At 56.6% G+C, this 17,122-nt stretch overlaps 2 long non-coding RNA genes across 2 annotated transcripts; one reads left to right on the top strand and one right to left on the bottom strand.

The window, feature by feature from the left end:
* Window positions 1–13,387: 13,387 nt before the first annotated feature.
* LOC116663309 lies at window positions 13,388–14,192 on the bottom strand. Its single transcript, XR_004319554.1, has 3 exons — window positions 14,055–14,192; window positions 13,779–13,882; window positions 13,388–13,527 (listed from the first exon to the last, which is right to left on the bottom strand). It is a non-coding gene; the product is annotated as an uncharacterized LOC116663309 (long non-coding RNA).
* On the top strand, window positions 13,518–14,813 carry LOC116663308. The gene is made up of 3 exons (XR_004319553.1): window positions 13,518–13,787; window positions 14,081–14,270; window positions 14,692–14,813. It is a non-coding gene; the product is annotated as an uncharacterized LOC116663308 (long non-coding RNA).
* Window positions 14,814–17,122: the final 2,309 nt, after the last annotated feature.

Here is a 17,122-nt window from a genome sequence, read left to right as displayed (position 1 = left end):
GAAAAAGAACAGGAAAAGGAATGCACGTATATACACATATGACTGAAACATGATGCTGTATGCTAGAAATTGACACAGCACTGTAAACTGACTGAACTTCAATTTAAAAAATGTCTAGCCCCTCTAATGTGTGTGATGATGTCTTTTTGTGGTTGTTTTTGCATTTCCCTAACAGCTAGTGATGTGAACATTTTTTACATGCTTAGTCAAGACCTTGTATACTCTTTGGCAAAGTATCTATTCAAAATTTGTGCCCATCTTTCTATATGTGTGTGTGTGTATGTATGTATGTATGTATGTATATATATTTTGTTGTTGTTTCTTTCCTTGTTGTTGAGTTTTGAGAGTTCTTTGTATTTTCTGGGTACCACTATGTCATCAAATATGTGATTTGCAAAGATTTTCTCCCAGTCTGTGGCTGTCTTTTCATTTTCTTGACAGTGACTTTCAAAGAGCACAACTCATCCTAATTTTGGTGAGGTCTAGTTTCTCCGTTTTTTCCTTCTATGGTTTGTGTGTGGCAAGTCTAAGAAATCTCTGCCTCACTCAACCCAAGGTCACATGATTTTCCTTTGCGTTTTCTTCTACAAGTTTTAAGTATTAGGTTTTACTTTTAGAGCAGTGATTCCATTTGAGCTAAATTTTGTATACGGTGCGAGGTATGAGTCAAGCCTGTGTTTGGTTTTGGGTTTGGGGAGGGTTTGTTTGTGGGGTTTGAGCAATGGATAGCTCATTGTTCCAGCACATCCGTTGCAAAGGTGAGTGGCTGTGATGCTTTGGTAGCAGAGTGCCTCCGTGAGCCACTGCCCTGCGAGCAGCTTTCCCCAGTACCCGAAGGCTGGTTTTCCAGCAAGTTCCAGAGGGCAGATTTCCTGCATTTCTGCCGACCCTACAGTGACTTCTCTGCCATCCCATGAGCCACAGCTGAGCCCTCCCGTCAAGATCTCAGCCTGGGAGGGGGTCTCTAGCTCTGCCCTGCAGGGTCCTCCTTGTGTCTGCTTCTTGATCCTGTGTTGGCTAGTAATTCTTGTAAACTTTCCCGATTCCAATTGCCACATGGATACTATCTCCTTGAAACGGAGCAGAACCCTGTGGGGCCTCTCCAGGTCAGACTCCTCCATGTCCTCTGCCTGCCTCTTGTCTGTAGAAAAACTTCAAAGAATAAGTTTTATAAGAGAAATAAGAAAATACAGAAACAGAGAAACAAACAGGATAAAATAATAGTAGTTTAGTCATTAAGCAAAGGTCCCCCCCTCCACCTGTGAACCCCTGGAACTCCCCTTTAAAACCTCTTGCCCCCTGATTGTCACGGGGGACTTGGCCTATGGACACGAGTCCACCCTCCCCTCCCTCCCCCTCCCCTCCCCCAGCCCACTGCCAGCCTCTGGAATAAAACAAACTTTCCTTTCTCCCAGCGTGTGCTTCTCTTGATGTTGGCTTTCGAATGGCAAGCAGCTGGACCTGAGTTTCGGTGACATCCTGATGAGGTCCAAACTGACAGGTCTGGTGCAAAAGGGACGTGGGCATTTTTATAAACCTTACGGAGACCCACTACATCCCATACTTTGGGCCACGTGGCCCATCCTCCAGCACCCAATGTCCTCAACCAAATGATCCTTATCCTTGGGTGGATGACCATGATAGTCCCCTAGGAGAGTTCAAGTGGCAGGACCAGATTTAAGTTTGTGTGCCCTCGATCCCCTGATGGACCATCCAAGCTGGCAGAAGGGTTCCCTTAGGAGAAAGGAGTGGCAGCTGTTCATGAGGTTCGGGGCAGAAGCCTGACTGTCCCGAAAAGGCCAGCATAGCCCCCAGCCCACCCTTGCATCCTGGTCATCACCACAGGTGACCAGAGGTGCTCCTCTCTGAGGTCAGCCACGTTCAGTGACTGCACTGCCTGCCTCAGGTGTGTGGGCTGGGAGGAAGGGATGGGGCAGTCAGTGAACAGAAATCAGAATGGTCAGGAGAGGCCATGCCAACACTCTGCACCACCAGCACGGTGGGCGTGGGGAGTGCAGAAGGGTCCCCGGCACATTGACTGCCAGCCTGCTGTTGGGAGGAGTTTCTGGTAAAGAAGCATCGGGTCAGGCTGCAAATGAAGCCAAACACGGAACGCTGCTTTGTGACCGGGACCACAGTGATGTGGCTGGAGGCAGCTGCTTGGCTTGGAATCAGAGCCCCGCAACCCGGAGGGGCATCAACTGCACGAGCAGAACTTCTGACACCTGCTACCGCACGGATGACATCAAAACATTTCATTAAGGGGAAGAAACCAGACACAGAAAGAGGTCCACTTTTTGGAAAAGGATTCCACAATAAATGATTCCACTTATATGAAATATCCAGAATGGAAAAACCTTTAGACTCAGAAATCCGACGGGGGGCAGCGGGAGTGTGGAGTGACGGCTTCCCGGGTACGGCGCTTTCCTTTTGGGGTGATGAAGATGTTCTGGAACTAGATAGAGGTGCTGACTGGACAGCAGTGTGAATGTCCTGAACAGCGCTGAGCTGCACGACCGTAAATGGTTAATATTATGTTCCAGGGGTTTCATCTCAATGAAAGAGGCCACAGGGGAGGAGGAAGTCAGGTCAGCGGTGACCTCAGCACCTCACCAGCGCCGTCAGTGTGGCGCCTAAGCGTGCAGCTGTCTGGATTTGAGAGTGCGTACTACGTGCAGACACACGCAGTCACACACAGCCCTCAACACGCACTTGCGCACCTGCGTGTGGCTCACGTAGCAGGTCACGGTCCCCCTGCTTTTCTTTGCTTTTCTCAGTAGAACTGAGAGCATCAGCTGTATTCCTGGCGACCCACAGATTCTAAGTGAAGCTTTCAACGTCGTGTTTTCATTCTGGTGGTACGTGAAAGTTGTCTGACATCAAAATAAAAATAAGTTTCCTTTTGGCATCAGAAAGACTTGTTTTTGCCCCAAATCTTGGACTCCTAGACAGCTTCTCGGGCAGACCCCTGGGCCCTGCAGAATGTGTTTCTCTTGAGAAGCGTCCGCAGTTTGAGGGCCCAGGGCTGTGTCTATTTTTAAGGGTTGCACAATGTTCTGTTGTCTGAGTGGACCCTCCTTTCTGTAACCAGTTGCCTCTAGACGAGCATTTAGGAAGGTCCAAACGTTCTCTTTCTTAACAGGCTGGGGGAGTGACCAAAGAATTCTACAGCTCCTTCCTTAATTATTAACTTGGGACAGGTTTCTGCGGATGACATTTCTGGGTCAAAGGCCCTTAACTAGCTGCTCCTTGAGCCCCCGCCCTGGAGATAGAGACACAGGCACCCCCACCCCCACCCCATCTGATGGGGCCACTGATGGGGGTGGGGGCAGTGCTAACTGTGAGGACGTGGGGGCTGCAGTCCTGGGGGGAGTCAGCCTCCTGCCTGCTGCCCTCCCTCCCTCCCTCCTGGGCAGCAGACTGCCCTCCCCGTTGACCCCACCCTCACCACTCTCACTCTTCATCCAGCCCCCAGATTGCCCCTGATCCTTCCTGCCTCAGAGCCTTTTCCAATGCTGATCCCTCTGCCAGGAATTCTGCCCACTCCACCTCCCCTCCAGAGCAACCCCTTTTGGGTGGGTCCCTCTCACAGAAGACTTCCTGATCTGACGGTCACTCAGGCCCCCTCATGCTGGGCTGCCCCATCGGACCCTATCCCCCAGTCCACCACCCCCCCCCGTCAGTGCTGGGCTGTCCATTGGACCCTGAGGTCCCCGCAGCCAGGGCCAAGTCTGCCCCTGTCTAGTCCACAGTGCCCTCTGCCTCCCCGAGCCTGGCTGGACCTTGACCCAGACCAAGACCTTGCAGGACGGTGGCCCCGTCCTCCCTGGAGAAGCACCTGGGAGGCCAGCAAGTGGGTCAGGGCAGGGCTGGAGAAAGGCGGGGGGAGGGAGGTCGCAAGGAGGGAGAGACCAAGGGGGAAGAGAGAGAGCGCTGAGCACGCAACCGGAGTAGCACTGGCTGGGTGCGCGAGGCCGGGAGGGTGGTGGCCTTGGGGGTCGTTGAAGGCTGAGCTGGCATCAGTCGTGCGGGTTCCAGTCCTGGCCCCACCATGGCGATGTGTGACTTTGAAAGGCCAGTCATCTTCATGACCTGCAAAGCGTGGAGGCATAGTCCTACGTCTGAGGGTTCCTGTGAGAATCTTCTGGAAAATGCACTCCCATGTTTGGTGTTCCACTAGGGAAGTTCTGCACTGGGTCTAACCTCAGTGCCTCCTGCTGTGATTTCATCCGGGTGTCACCGCCCTGTATGGACCTGACTCATCCTTGAGGATGCGGGTTGTCAGGCTCCCAGGCAGCCCCAGGGACCCTCACTCCTGGCACAGTGGGAGTATTGGTGTGTGACTTCCAAGAACAGGGTCTGGCCTGGCTCTCAGTTCGCTGGCTCTAGGGGAGGCTAGCCACCCTGTGGAGGGGTCAGCATAGCCAGGAACGGAGGCCTCCCCCGACGGCCAGCACCAACATGCTGGCGAGGGAGTCCTCCAGCCCCAGGTGAGCAAGCCTGGCTGATGCTTTGACAGCAAGGTCGTTAGATTCTGTGTCAGACTCACGTAGCTGAGCCGCTCCCGGACTCCTGCCCCATAGAACGCTTGTTGTTTTAAGTTGCTAAGTTTGGGGTGCTTTGTTACACAGCCATAGATCACTAATACAGGATGCTTTCGGAACTGAATGCACAGAAAAGAGCCCATAGGGAGAATATTCTGGAAGGAAGAGCAAGTGATAAGGAGGGGTCCAAAAGGCATTTTAAAAAGAATCCCTCAGCTCAGCCTCTAGAAAATAAGATCAGTTTCTGGGGGAGGGTGTAGCTCGAGCAGCAGAGCTCATGCTTAGTGTGCATGAGGTCCTAGGTACAACCCCCACTACCTCCTCTAAAAAGTAAGCAAATAAACCTAATTACCTCCCCAAGCCCCGCCCCCAAAATAAAAAAATTAAGATTAAAAAAAAAGAAAGAAAAGAAAATCAGTTCACACGCTGTGACAGGAGCCAGAAATCTCATGCGATCAGCCCCACCAGCCCTTCTGCGCCCGGGCTCTCCAGGGTTCCTGCTGCAAGCCACATTCTAGACACGCAGAACTTCGTGGTTCTTGAAAGCACCCCCCTGCCTCTTTTGACCCGTGCATGTGCTGTTCCTTCTGCCTGCAGTACTCTTCCCACTTCTTGCCCCAGTACTCACCCCTCAGGCCTTACGTGAGGCCTCCCCTCCTACAGGAAGCCAGCCCTGTTTGCTGCTCCTGCTCCCAGGCCCACCCATGCACTCCTGCCCCCCGTGCTTCCCTCTCACACCCAGAGCTGTGAGCTCCCCAGGACTGGCACCTGTCCTGTCTCACCTTCTGTGTTCTGGAACCAGCACAGACAGTGGCAGGAGCAAGTGCCCTGGGGCCACCATAACAAATGAGCACAAAGGATGACCAAAAATGACAGAAGTTTAGTCTCCCAATTCTGGAGGCCAGAAGTCCGAAATCCAGGTGTGGCCGGGCCATGCTCCCTTCGGAGGCTCTGCGGGAGGGCCCTTCATTCCCACCCCTGCTGTCTCCAGTCCTCCTCACCAGGGGCATCGTGGCTCCTGTGTCTGCTCTGTCTTCTTCCCCGGGTCTGCCTCTCCTCTGCGCATCTCCTGTGAGGACGCTGGTCATTGACGATCTCCCCGTCTCAGGATCCTTAGCTTAATCACATCTACAAAGGTCCTTTTTCCCTGTTCACAGGTCCTAGGGCCGAGGATGTGGATACATCTATGCAGCCCACTCTAGGCAGCCAGTGCACTAGACTCCCAAGAGGCCCTCCCACTGCAAAAAAACCAAACCTAGATTCTGGGATCCAAGAAGCAGGGGTCTCCCAAGACCTCCTCTGACCTCTGTCGGAGCAGGGGAGCAGGTGAGCAGTGAGGAGGCAAAACCGGCCCCGAGGGCAGATGCCCGCAGCTGTGCCCTGCGCTCTGTGCCTGTCACCGCACCTCCAGCTCTGTGGGGCCCCCACCGGCACAGCTGCGGCCTCTCCCGGCACCCTAGGCTGGTCAACAGGCTGCTCATAGATTAAGGTCAAGCAAACGTGAATTCAAAAATCAAAGACTGTTGCAAATGTTGACCACTATATATAAAAATTGATAAAAAAAAAAAAAACAAATGTTTTCTGTATAGCACAGGGAACTGTATTCAATACCTTGTAATAACCTTTAATAAAAAAGAACATGAAAATGAATATATGTATATATATGCATGACTGGGACATTAGGCTGCATGCCAGGAACTGACACATTGTAACTGACTATGTACATCAATTAAAAAAAGAGAAAGCCCAAGGTCATTCTCTAATATCCTCAGACCTCCTAGGAAATCAAATTACTGTAAAACTGAGCTAAAAATAAAAATAGTTAAGGTTTATTGATCAAAAAAAAAAAAGAATAAAATCAAAGACTGACAAGCACGTGAGTGAGAAAACAGAGGAACCCACGTCGGATGTAGGTCCCCATGAACCCTAGACCCTGGACTCGCCAGAGCAGCTAAGTGCAGAGAGAGGAAAGAGAGCCTCACGGAGGTGAACGAGCATCACCACTGCTGCTTCTGCAGAAGCTCCGTTTGTCACCTGCCCACGTGCTCTACCGCATGCAGGCTGATCCCTGGCAGTGTCTGAGCTCACTGTGGCTTGAAGGCCTTAGCCAGGATGTGCCCGGGAGGATATGGAGGGGAGGATGCTGCCCGGGGAAGATAGAGGTGCTGGTTGGGGAGGAGGTGGAGGATGGGGGTGCCCACAGGGAGATGGCCAGCCTGGTTCTGTCCCGGCCCCGCCAGAGCTCCTGGGATGTGGAAAATGTGCACTCCTGCCTGCTGGCCTGTCCATACTCCTCGAGGCTGATGGCTCCAGGCCCCTGAGTCCCAGCACCCATCACCCCGCTGGCCTGGGATGCCCTCAGCAGGTGATGAATTAAGATGAGTGTCTCCTGCCTCAGCTCCAAAGCTCTGGTGGCCCCCGAGGCCCCTGCAAGTACGCTCAGAGCCTTGGCTTTACCTTTCCCAAAGACAGGGGTCCTAGAGGGCTGAGGACCTCCGATTCCGGGGCAAGCAGGGAGATGGAATCGGCTTGAACAGGAGGAGGAGGGGAGCAGCAGATGGAAATGTCTCATTGCTCTTGGGTTTCAGTTTAATCAGTCACTACGAAGCTACTGGGATGGAATGCGATTACCTCACGGCCCTGCACATCCCAAGACACACACTGCCATGGATTACACACTGGGTACAGAGGCAGGAACACTTGGGTACAGAGGCAGGAACACTTGTGCACAGAGAAAGGCAGCATCTGAGCTGGGAAGCCCAGGAGGGCTTCCTGGAGGAGGGGGCTCCAGAACTGAATCCTAAAGGAAGCTGAAGGGAGCCAAGGTAAGGAGGCATCAGTCAGGAGTGGGCTTAGCAAGGACACCCGAGCCAGAGGCCGGGACCCACTCTCTCTCCCTCTCCTTCTCCTTCTCTCTTTGTCTCTCTGTAGGTCTCTCTCTGTTCTGATGCTGCCTGGGCCTGGCTGGAGGAGAGGGAGGAGAAGCCACCACAGACGATGCCCGGGCCCCTTCCTCTGCCTTCCCCACCACTCCTGGGTGCCCCTCGGGGGATGGCAGTCCTCGGTGGCTGTGTGGAGCTGCCCTCTGTTAAATGACAATATTCAGGAAAGGTGAGATGGTGGCTTGTGCAGACATGAACTGAACACAGGGCTAGTGTTCTCTCACTCAGCGCCAGATGAGGAACCCGGCAGGTGCCACTCCCTGGTCACAGAGTCAGAGACCCACGTGCTTACTCAGAGCAGAGGCGCCGACTTGCAGCTTCTCTGGACAAAGGCGAGATCAGGCACCAAATGGCAGACACCCCGATGCTGACACTTCTTGGAAAGGAGAGGCTACCTACCTCCTTGGCCTTCGACAGTCCCAACTTCCCCGCTTCCATCTCCCTCGGACCCTCGCCCTCCTTCACTCACCAACACACACAGGATTCAGGAGCGTCTGACCCAACCAGACGTGCAGGTGTTGACAAGATGTCCCAAACGCTTTGCGCTCGCTAGGCTGGGGCGGGGTGGGGAAGGCGGCTCCCTGTTGTGAGGGTAAAACTGGGACTGTGCTTTTTCATTATGATTTTTGGTTTTTATTTTGTTTTGGGGTTTTTTTGAGGGGGAGGTAATTAGGTTTTAGTTTATCTTTAGTGGAGGTACTGGAGGCTGACCCCAGGACCTTGTGCACGCTAAGCACTCACTCCACCACTGAGCTGTACCCGCCCTGCCGCTGTTAATTTTCTTGCAGCCCAGATACACAGAACGTAAAACTTACCATCGTAACCACTTCAAAGTGCACAGTTCAGCAGCACTAACTGCACTCACTTGGGTGTGCAACCAGCACCGCATTGATCTCCAGGGCTCTGCCGTCTTTCCAAACTGACACTGTCCCTGTTAAACACTCTCCCCCCACCCTTCCCCCAGCCCCAGCCCCACGCCATCTGCTTCCCGGCTCCGTGGCTCTGAGTCCTCTAGGGCCTCCCATGAGTGGGATCGCACAGGATCTGTCCTATGTCGGTGAGTTTCTCTGAGCACAGTGCCCTCCAGTTTCATCCATATTGCAGTCTGTGTCGGGACCCCCTTCCTTTTGAAGGCTGAGTTCTCCTCCACTGTGTGGTTGGACCCTGTCATCCTTCCTCTGTCCGTGGCCACTCGGGTGATCCTAGCTCTCAGCCACTGTGAGTGGCCCTGCATGATCAAGGTTGTACAAGCTTCCATTCGAGTCCCTGTTTTCAGCCTGGGATGGAGTTTCGGCTGGGCCATTTTGCTTGAGCCATCAGCACTTGAAGACACCCAGCAGTGCCACTCCAGGGACTTAATTGTGGAGGGACATTCAGAGCATGGACAAGATGCCCCATCAGAACGTTCAACACCCATTGCTTGCCGCACTGAAAACTGGGGTGGGGAGCTTGTTGTCCCTGGGGAGGGCTGGCCAATCGGAGCACGGTGGCACACTCTGCCACTGGTACCCGCTGGCTTGGCTCCAGGATGCCCAGGGCACGCTGTGGTGGATACAGAAGGAGTTGCGGAAGGACAAATGCCACAGTCCTGTTCTAAGGAAGGGAAGCTGTGCACGTATGTGGGTGTGTGCAAACGTACCGGGGCTGTTAATGCATGTGGAGAGCCGAGAGATCGTGTCAACAGGCTGCGCCAGGTTCCACAGAGCAAAGAGGGGTGAGGTGACTCCCTGGGGCATCTTGGCCTTGCTGTGAGTGTCCCTCCAAGTTTATCTGTTTGCAGTCTCCGTGGGATGGGGCTGGGTGGGCACACGAAGGGAAGACTCTGCTTAAAGGCTCTGGCCCAAGGTTCCTCCGAGCACGACCACAGGCAAATCAGAACCCGCAGATCCTGCCCTGGCGGGCGAGACCTCTCCCTGGAAGCTGCTCTGCAGGGCTCCGCCTTCCGAAGGCAGGGTCTCCCCAGAGGGCACGGTGTGGGGGCGGCACCCTGGGGACCCTGTGGCCCGCAGGACGGGTCCCTGTGATGCTGCGGCCTCGCTGGACTGGATGCTGGGCGCCTGCCACGGCCTCTTTGCACTTTGTCTCACCGGCCAGGCTGTGTTTCCCTGGGCCAGCCTGGCCTTCTGCCCAGGCTTTAAGAAGGCGGTGTAGAAACGGATGCGCCCTCAGTGCCAGGGTGACACAGGCAAGGACAGAGCTCTTGTGGACACTTGGGTGAGGCAGGGTCCAGGGCCCAGCCCTGCACAGGCTGGGTTGGCTGTGTCTGGGCAGGGCAGCATGTGCCCTCGGAGGCCCTGACCAGGACCTCCGCACACATCCCCCTCGCAGCTGTGGCTGTGGGCCTCCCCACTTACCCAGCGGCCGAGCCCTGCCGGCCCGGCGCTCCACAACTGGCCAGTGCCCTCGGTGGGGACTCTATTCAGGTGGCAGGGTCACCAACCCCTGCTGAGCAGACATGGCCCTCCCCCGGACACTGGCCCTTGGAGGGATTTCCGGGCTGAGACAGGCAGTTGGGTGGGGGGATTCCCTCCCCAGGGCTCAGGGCCAGGCAGATGTGAGCAGATCTACCAGGGCGTTCGCACCTCCTGGCCTGCGGCACCGCCCTCCCCCCACTACCCCGTGTCTTCAAGTGCTGATGGCTCAACACCCATCTGGGTAGGGGTCGTGTCTGCTGTGTGGCTGGTTTGACAAAATCCAGTGACCAGGCTCGGTGAGGGGGGCTCCCCGCCCACAGGTCAGAACCCCCAAGGGTAACTGGGAAAAGCCCCCTGCTGTCCAGGACACCCCAGGGCACAGAGAGGCTGCACGCCCGACAGACCCCACGGATGGCCGGCACAGTCTGGCTTTTTGCTGGGGGAGGTGGAGGACGGGTGGCAATCAGGGTTATTTACTCATTTGTAATGGAGGCACTGGGACCGCAGGTGCGCTAAGCAGCACTCTGCCACTGGAGCTATGCCCTCCCCGCCACCACAGACTTTTAGGGACCCGGGGAAGTGTTTTCATTTCTTTTCAAATCAGGAAAACATCGAAAGAAAAAAAATAAACTTTCAGGGTGGGACATTCGATCCACCTTATGCCAACACAGTCATAGAATATAATTTTCAGTGTTTTTGCAGAGGGAGGCGTCCACGGAGGCCAAGTGCTGAGGGCTCCACGGCAGCCTGGACACGGACAGAGACATGTCAGTGTGGAGCCCAGGAGGAAGGAAGGAGGAGGGGGAGGAGGAAGGGCAGCGACCGCCCGTGTGCTGGGCACCAGAGCCACAGAGCCAGTGCAAGAGCCCACAGCCTCGGTGGTGGGTGGTGGCCTCTGCTGTCCCCCAGCCTCCAGGGGGCCACCTGACGCTGGCAGCCGCTGGGGCCCAGCCCCCGGGCTGCTGCTCCCTCTGCTCCCGGCCCGTGTGCTTGGGAGACACTGAACCACAGCCTGTGTCCCAGCTCTGACCCCGTGCAACTGGACGGATACGTGGGGTGGGGAGTTCTGAGGAAGGGAACAGAGGCAGGAGGAGAGAAGCCCCTCAGACACCGTACCATCCCCAACACTTGGCACCATCTCCAGGACACCTATACCGTAGGGCCCACTAAGGGCCCGCGCGCTGCTGGCAGTCCAGGGATGACCACTGTGTGCCTCGCCCGGCGGCCAGCCCTGGGTGGGAGGGAGGCTCGGGTCAACTCTCAGGGGCTCTTCCCCGCTGGGGAGCGGAGAGAATCTGGGGCTCCCCTCTGTCCGTCCTCACGGTGGCCAGGGCTGCTTCCACTAGAGGGCAGTGCTGCCCGTCGGCAGAGGCCCCAGGCCGGCTTGGCGGGTGGAGCAGAGGATGCAGGAATACAGGGTGAGAGTAGAGGAATTGGCTGAACTCTGGGGAGGGGGTCCCTGGATAAAATCCAGGATCTCTGGTGAGATCTGAGCTTCAAAGAAACAACAGATGACATTTTTTAGTACAAGTATGTCCCCAATATTATATGGGATATACTTCTACTAGAAAAGTATTCCCTGCTTATCTGAGATTCAAATCTTACCCGGTGCCCTGTATTTTACTTGCTAGGCCGGGTGCCTGTACCTGGACAGCACAGGCACCTGCAGGGAAGGAATCCAGGTGGGGCTGCAGCCCAGCTCCGCATTCATTAGCTCAGTGACTGACATCCGGGTGGGTCACCAGGAGGCCGCACCTGCCCTACACAGTGGCTCAGGTGAATACTGGCAGTGGTGCTGGCGGAGGTGGGGCAGGATGGGTGGGGTGGCTTGGGCTGAGCTCCGGAAACTTGCCTCTGATCTCTCACCCAGAGGTAGCAGGACTCACTGATCTTGACTTAGGACTCATTTATCCAGGTCGGTGGGTGGTGAAGGGTGTGGTGAGAATCAAAGGCCAGACATCTGGGTCTGCTCAGTCTGGAAGGGGCAGCTTCAGTGGTAGTTAACGTTGTTGGAACTCTCTAGACTTGTGCAGTGCACAACCTGTGTATCTGTGCCTGGTAGTCGTGGGCAGTGTCTCTGCTTCCCTTTTTTCCACCTGCCAGACTTCTGCTCCCACCACTGCCCCTGTGCTCCTACAGGAGTGTTTTTGGTTATATTTAAGAGTTTAACTGGGTTGTGGGTGGAGATAAAGGCTCTGACTCACTCTTGCTCCCCTTGGGGAGTGCTGTTGTCCCGGTGCCATGAGGCCAACACTCCACACTCTGGTTTGAGTTGGGGGTGTGTGTGTGTGGTGTGTGTGCATACAGAGGGGCAGAGGCAGGAACTCAGACACACGACTCCCTGGAATGTGTTCTCCACCAGGAGAAGCGGAGAGGGCAGGACAGACAGAAACAGCAGAGGTCTGTGAGGCCTGTGGGCATGTTAGCTGTGTCCAGCTCACTGCAATGACCACTGAGTCCTTGGGTCTAGGTAACTGGAGGGCCAACCCTGGTCACCGCATAGGAGCAAACCAACTGTTCACACCATTGGTTTTTTCCCGATGGCCTCCGGAGTCCCTGGGGCCCTTTCTGTGGGAGGCGGGCCCAGCTCAGCAGGTCAGGCCCTCTGAGTGTCCCCTAGCCCCCCACAGCCTGGGAACTGGCAGCCCCCAGGCAGCACAGAGTCTCCTCATCTGGACTAGGAGTCCTCCGTTCATTCATTCGGGTGCCTGCTGTGGGCCAGACACCTGTTCAGGCCCAGAGCTGGAGCCGGGAGCCACACAGAGAGGACTCAGGGGCTAGACCACGGGAGTGAACCAATGTGAGGAAGCCGCCTGCTTCTGCCCACGGAGGCCAAGGGCTGCCAGGACCCTGGGACAGCGGCTCCTACCCCCACACACAGGCCGCCCAGGCCCGGCCTGGTCTGGGGGAGGACGAGGACTCCCTGTGATGCAGGAAAAACGGATGTGGGGCGTGAGGAGGGCCATGTCCCAGGTCTCGGTTGAGCCCCTGGGACGTGCCCTGCCAAGTGTGGATCCTTGGCTTTGCACAGGAAAGAATTCAAGAGTGAGCCACAGTTGAGTAAAGGTGGATTTATTCAGAGAGATCCATTGAAAGGCAAGAGAAAGGCCATGAGGTGTGGGGGTTGGGTGCTCAGATCAGAGTAAAAGTAGGTACACACTCCATAGACAGAGTGTGAGCCGTCTCCAAAGGGAGAGGGAGAGAGAGAATGCGGCTGTGCGGCATGCAGTTGCCAGTTTTTATGAGCTCAGTGGCTTCACATGCTATTAAGCGGAAGGACCAGTCTAACTAGCCGGGGGAAGGGGCTGGGAGTCCCAGGAAGTTGGCCATTTCCCACCCTTTGAACTTTTGTGGCCAGCCTTGGGACTGCCATGGTGCCTGTGGGTGTTTTTCACCATGGTAATATATCACAGTGGGCGGAGAATGAAGCTGGAGGTCTGCTAGAAGTGGCGTCTTCCACCATCCTGAGCCTCGAGGCCTCCTGGGGGTTGAATCTTCCACCATTTTGATGTTAACTGCTGTATCATTCCTTGAATGGTTGTGCCCTGCCCTCTTCCTGTCTCCCTGTCCCCCTTCCAGAAGCCTGTGTGGGCAGCCTCGGCTCACCCCAGCAGTGTGGCTCTGGGACTGAGAGGAAATGCGGCCGGAGGGACCCACGTCAGCTGAGGACCCCACATCCCACTGTGAGGGCCTGGCCTACCCCAGTCCCTTATTCCCACTTGACCAGGAGGGACAATGGTTGCCAGAGGGGAGAGGTCACTGGCCAGCAATGGCTGGCAGAACTCAGGCCTAGGTTTCTGCAGAGCGGAGCGCCCGACCTCCCACCTCCCACCTCATCCTCCCCACGGACCACCCTGAGGGAAAGTGAAAAATCTCACCCTAAACTGGTGAGTCTGGGTCTCCAGATTGGGTTTGCCGAGGCGCTGCCAAAGGCCCTTGCTGAGCACATCGGGGCAGGGCTCCGGCCTGGTCACAGTCAGGCCTGGGTGGGCGGGGGTGGGGGTGAGGGAGGATTCGGGAATTCAATTCAGCACACCCAGGGGAAGGGGAAGGGAGGCCTGGATAGCAGGGCCAAGCCCTGGGCCCTCCTCCCTCCCTCCTCCCTCCCTGCCCCACCCCCCTCACAGTGGGGAGGGCACCCCTCCCACACACACCCAACCCTGGGGGTGCCCTTCTCTAGTGCTTGTTGCAGCCTCCTTCCCCGGCGGTGAGACAGAACAGAGAGGAGAGGCAGCCCTTCGGCCAGGAGTGGAGGAGTGGATGGCATGAGGCAGAGAGCAGCCTGCTTGGTCTCCAGCCGAGTGGCCCCATGGGCTGGCCTGGGGACCACTGGGGCAGCTGATCGAGTCTGGACGCCACCTGGGTCAGGGGTGAGGTGGCCTGAGGTCAGACTGCCCAAGGAAGAGCGGCTGACAGGCCTGGCACGCCACATAGCCTGTCTCATTTTTTTAATCTCACTGGGCCCCAGGCACCCTCCCTGTCCCCCCTGCACAGCTGGGGAAACTGAGGCCCAGAACGGAAGGGCCAGTGGAGGGCACCCCATGGGGGAGGGAGCTGGCAGGGCCACCTGGGTCTGACCCTGAGATGAAACGCCCACACCAGACCCCATCTCTCACTCCCTCTTCCCCTTCTGGGCCCCTGTTGATCCAATGAGGGGCTGGCAAGAAACATCTCCAAGGACCCACCGGAGCCCCAGGGTACTGGCTGATGTCAGAGGCTGGTGGGGCCGTCAGGGCACCTGGCTTGGGGGCCTCCACATGACATGAACCTTGATGCTTTTATGTCTTTCAGCCCCTCTTGTCCCCAGTTCCCTGCTCCCACCACGAGTGAAGCCTGGAATTTAGACAGACGCGTCGAGGGCACCAGAGGCTGTGCGCAGGGAACCCAGCTCCCCAGCGAGGCGGGGGGTGCTGCTGTGCAAAGGGCTTCACCCCGGACCTTCAGCTCTGGCTCCTCTTGGGGGCTTGGTGGCCCCTCCTCCATCCAATGGCATCTCCCCGACTTCTCTGTCGTTCTCTCCATGCTCCTCTGTCCCTCTGTCCGAGCCCAGAAATCCTTTTGGGGAAGTATCACATGGGGTGCTGCTTGCCCCTCCCAGACCCCCCCCCCTGCCCTGTGACCCAGGAGCTCCAGACAGTCCAGCCAGATGGCACTTTCCTGTTGGCCCCTAGCACGGGCTCCATGTCCCTGGCTCCCTGTGCCCTGGCCTGCTGGCACGGCCCTCACCCCCCACCTCCCTGGGGACTTTGTGGCCCCAGCACCACCAGGCGGAGACCCAGGCATCGGGCCCAGAGGCCGTACCTCATCTATTTTTAAACACCAGCCCATGAAAGATTCACAGGCTGCTTTATTTACTGGTGGCGGGATGGCGTTGGTGCCTGTGGCACACCCCCTAAGAGGTCTGAAAACACACAGGCCCAGACAAGCTCTGCCAGAGCGCCCCAGCGCAGGCTCCCGGGGGGCCTGCTGGGACGCTGCTCAGAGGATCAGAGGACCCCTCCCTGATCCGCACCCTCCCTCATCTCCGTGACAGCAGAGTCTTTCTCCCCTCCCTGGCTTTCCTCCAGGTCTCCATCCTGGGCAGGTCTGATGGGAGAGGAATCCACCTTCTCTGATCTGGGGTGCAAAGTCGGGAGTGGCCTCACTTCCAGCGAGAAGGGGCAAACGGTGCTTGCTTATCTTGGCTTCCAAAAAAGGGAGAGACTTGGCCCTTCCCTCCAGATGCCCCACCCAACCCAAGACAAACACGAGGATCTCAGGACCTCAAGGAGGCCAGGAGGTAGATGGCTAGGTGGTCGGTCAGGCCCAGCCCAAGGGAGCAGTGCCTCGCCCCTCGCCCCTCGGCTGCGGCCTCCGGTGGCCTCAGGAGGTGGTGCCGATTCAGCCTTGATTGTGTCACCTGGTGTCATGTGCTGCCTGGCGGAAACCCAGCAAATGTCCAGGAAGGCTCTCAGCTGTCAACTGCAGGGTAGCCTAGCAACGGACCCGCCCAACATCTTTCCTGGCTGCTTGTGGGAACAGGGCCGCATCCTGGCCCATCAGACTAGTGCTTCTGGCATGGGAGGAGCTCAGAGGGAGCCCTAGTCTGTCCCTGTTGAGTTGTGAGTCACTGATTTTAGAGAAAATCTCTTTTCTCATATCTCCACCAACCTAGAAGATTCTCTGGTGATTCACTTTCTAGAAACAAAAAGAGTTATTGTTAGCTTTCCAAATAGGGCATTACCGCAGAGTATTGAATAGTTGTTTCAGACCCACACCTGTGGGGTCTGGGCCTCTCCTTCCCCTCCTCACCAGAGGGAAAGTGGACGTTTTCTTTCCACAATTCCCCGAGGAGAGGAAGGAACCGGGGAAGAAAGTGAAATTGAGCAACAGCCTGTCCGTCTGTCTGAGGACGCAGCAGCGGGGGCAGGAGGACAGGGCAGAGGGCAAGGCAGCCTTCCCCGGGCAGTGGGTGTGGGGTACAGGAACTGGGGTCAGCCGCTCCCCTGTCCCCTCCAGGAGCCCTGATTTCCCATCTGTAAAATGGAGATGCATTTACTCTGGAGAGCTGAGCCCCGACTGCGTGCCAAGCATTGGTCTCAGGGCTGTCATACACCAACAATCAGAGCAGACGGTCCCAGAAGAGCAGCCGTGGGAGGTGGGGAAGGACACCAGAGACACCGACCTACAGACGAGTAACTGAGTCACAGCAAGTGCAGGAAGAGTGAGGCAGGAGAAGGGATGGGAGTGAGGGGTGGCGCCGCCTGGGCAACGGTGGTGGGCTGGAGCTAGGGGACCAGAAGGGAACCCTTGGGTAAAGCAGCTCTTTCTGCACGCCAGGTTGTGAGGACTGGATTCCATGGCTCCATGAGGACCGTCTGGGGACCTTCAGCTGAAGGTCCTGTGAAAGCTGCTCCAAGAAGCCCACCTACAATGCAGTCTCCCTGCCAGGACACCCCTGCAGCACCGCTGCTGTAGAACGTCCACATGACCCCCCAGCCTCCTCTCCCGAGGCCTCGCTGTCACCCATCCTGGGAGCCGTAAATCTTGCAGCCAGCCCAGGGAAGAGTGGTGCCAGCGCCCTCTAGCCCTGCCCCACCACCCGGGTCTCTCGGGCCACCTCTGCAGGGGGCAGCAAGGTCCTGTTCCAAGAGCTGCAAAAGAGGCAAGCTGGTCTGTTTGATACAAAACGATGACCAGACGGATTTGGAAACAGACTGAATGAAAGAATGCTCTGATAGGT

This window comes from Camelus ferus, chromosome 4, assembly GCF_009834535.1.
Source record: "Camelus ferus isolate YT-003-E chromosome 4, BCGSAC_Cfer_1.0, whole genome shotgun sequence".
Lineage (NCBI taxonomy): Eukaryota > Metazoa > Chordata > Mammalia > Artiodactyla > Camelidae > Camelus > Camelus ferus.
This window is presented reverse-complemented; position numbering and strand designations above follow the sequence as displayed.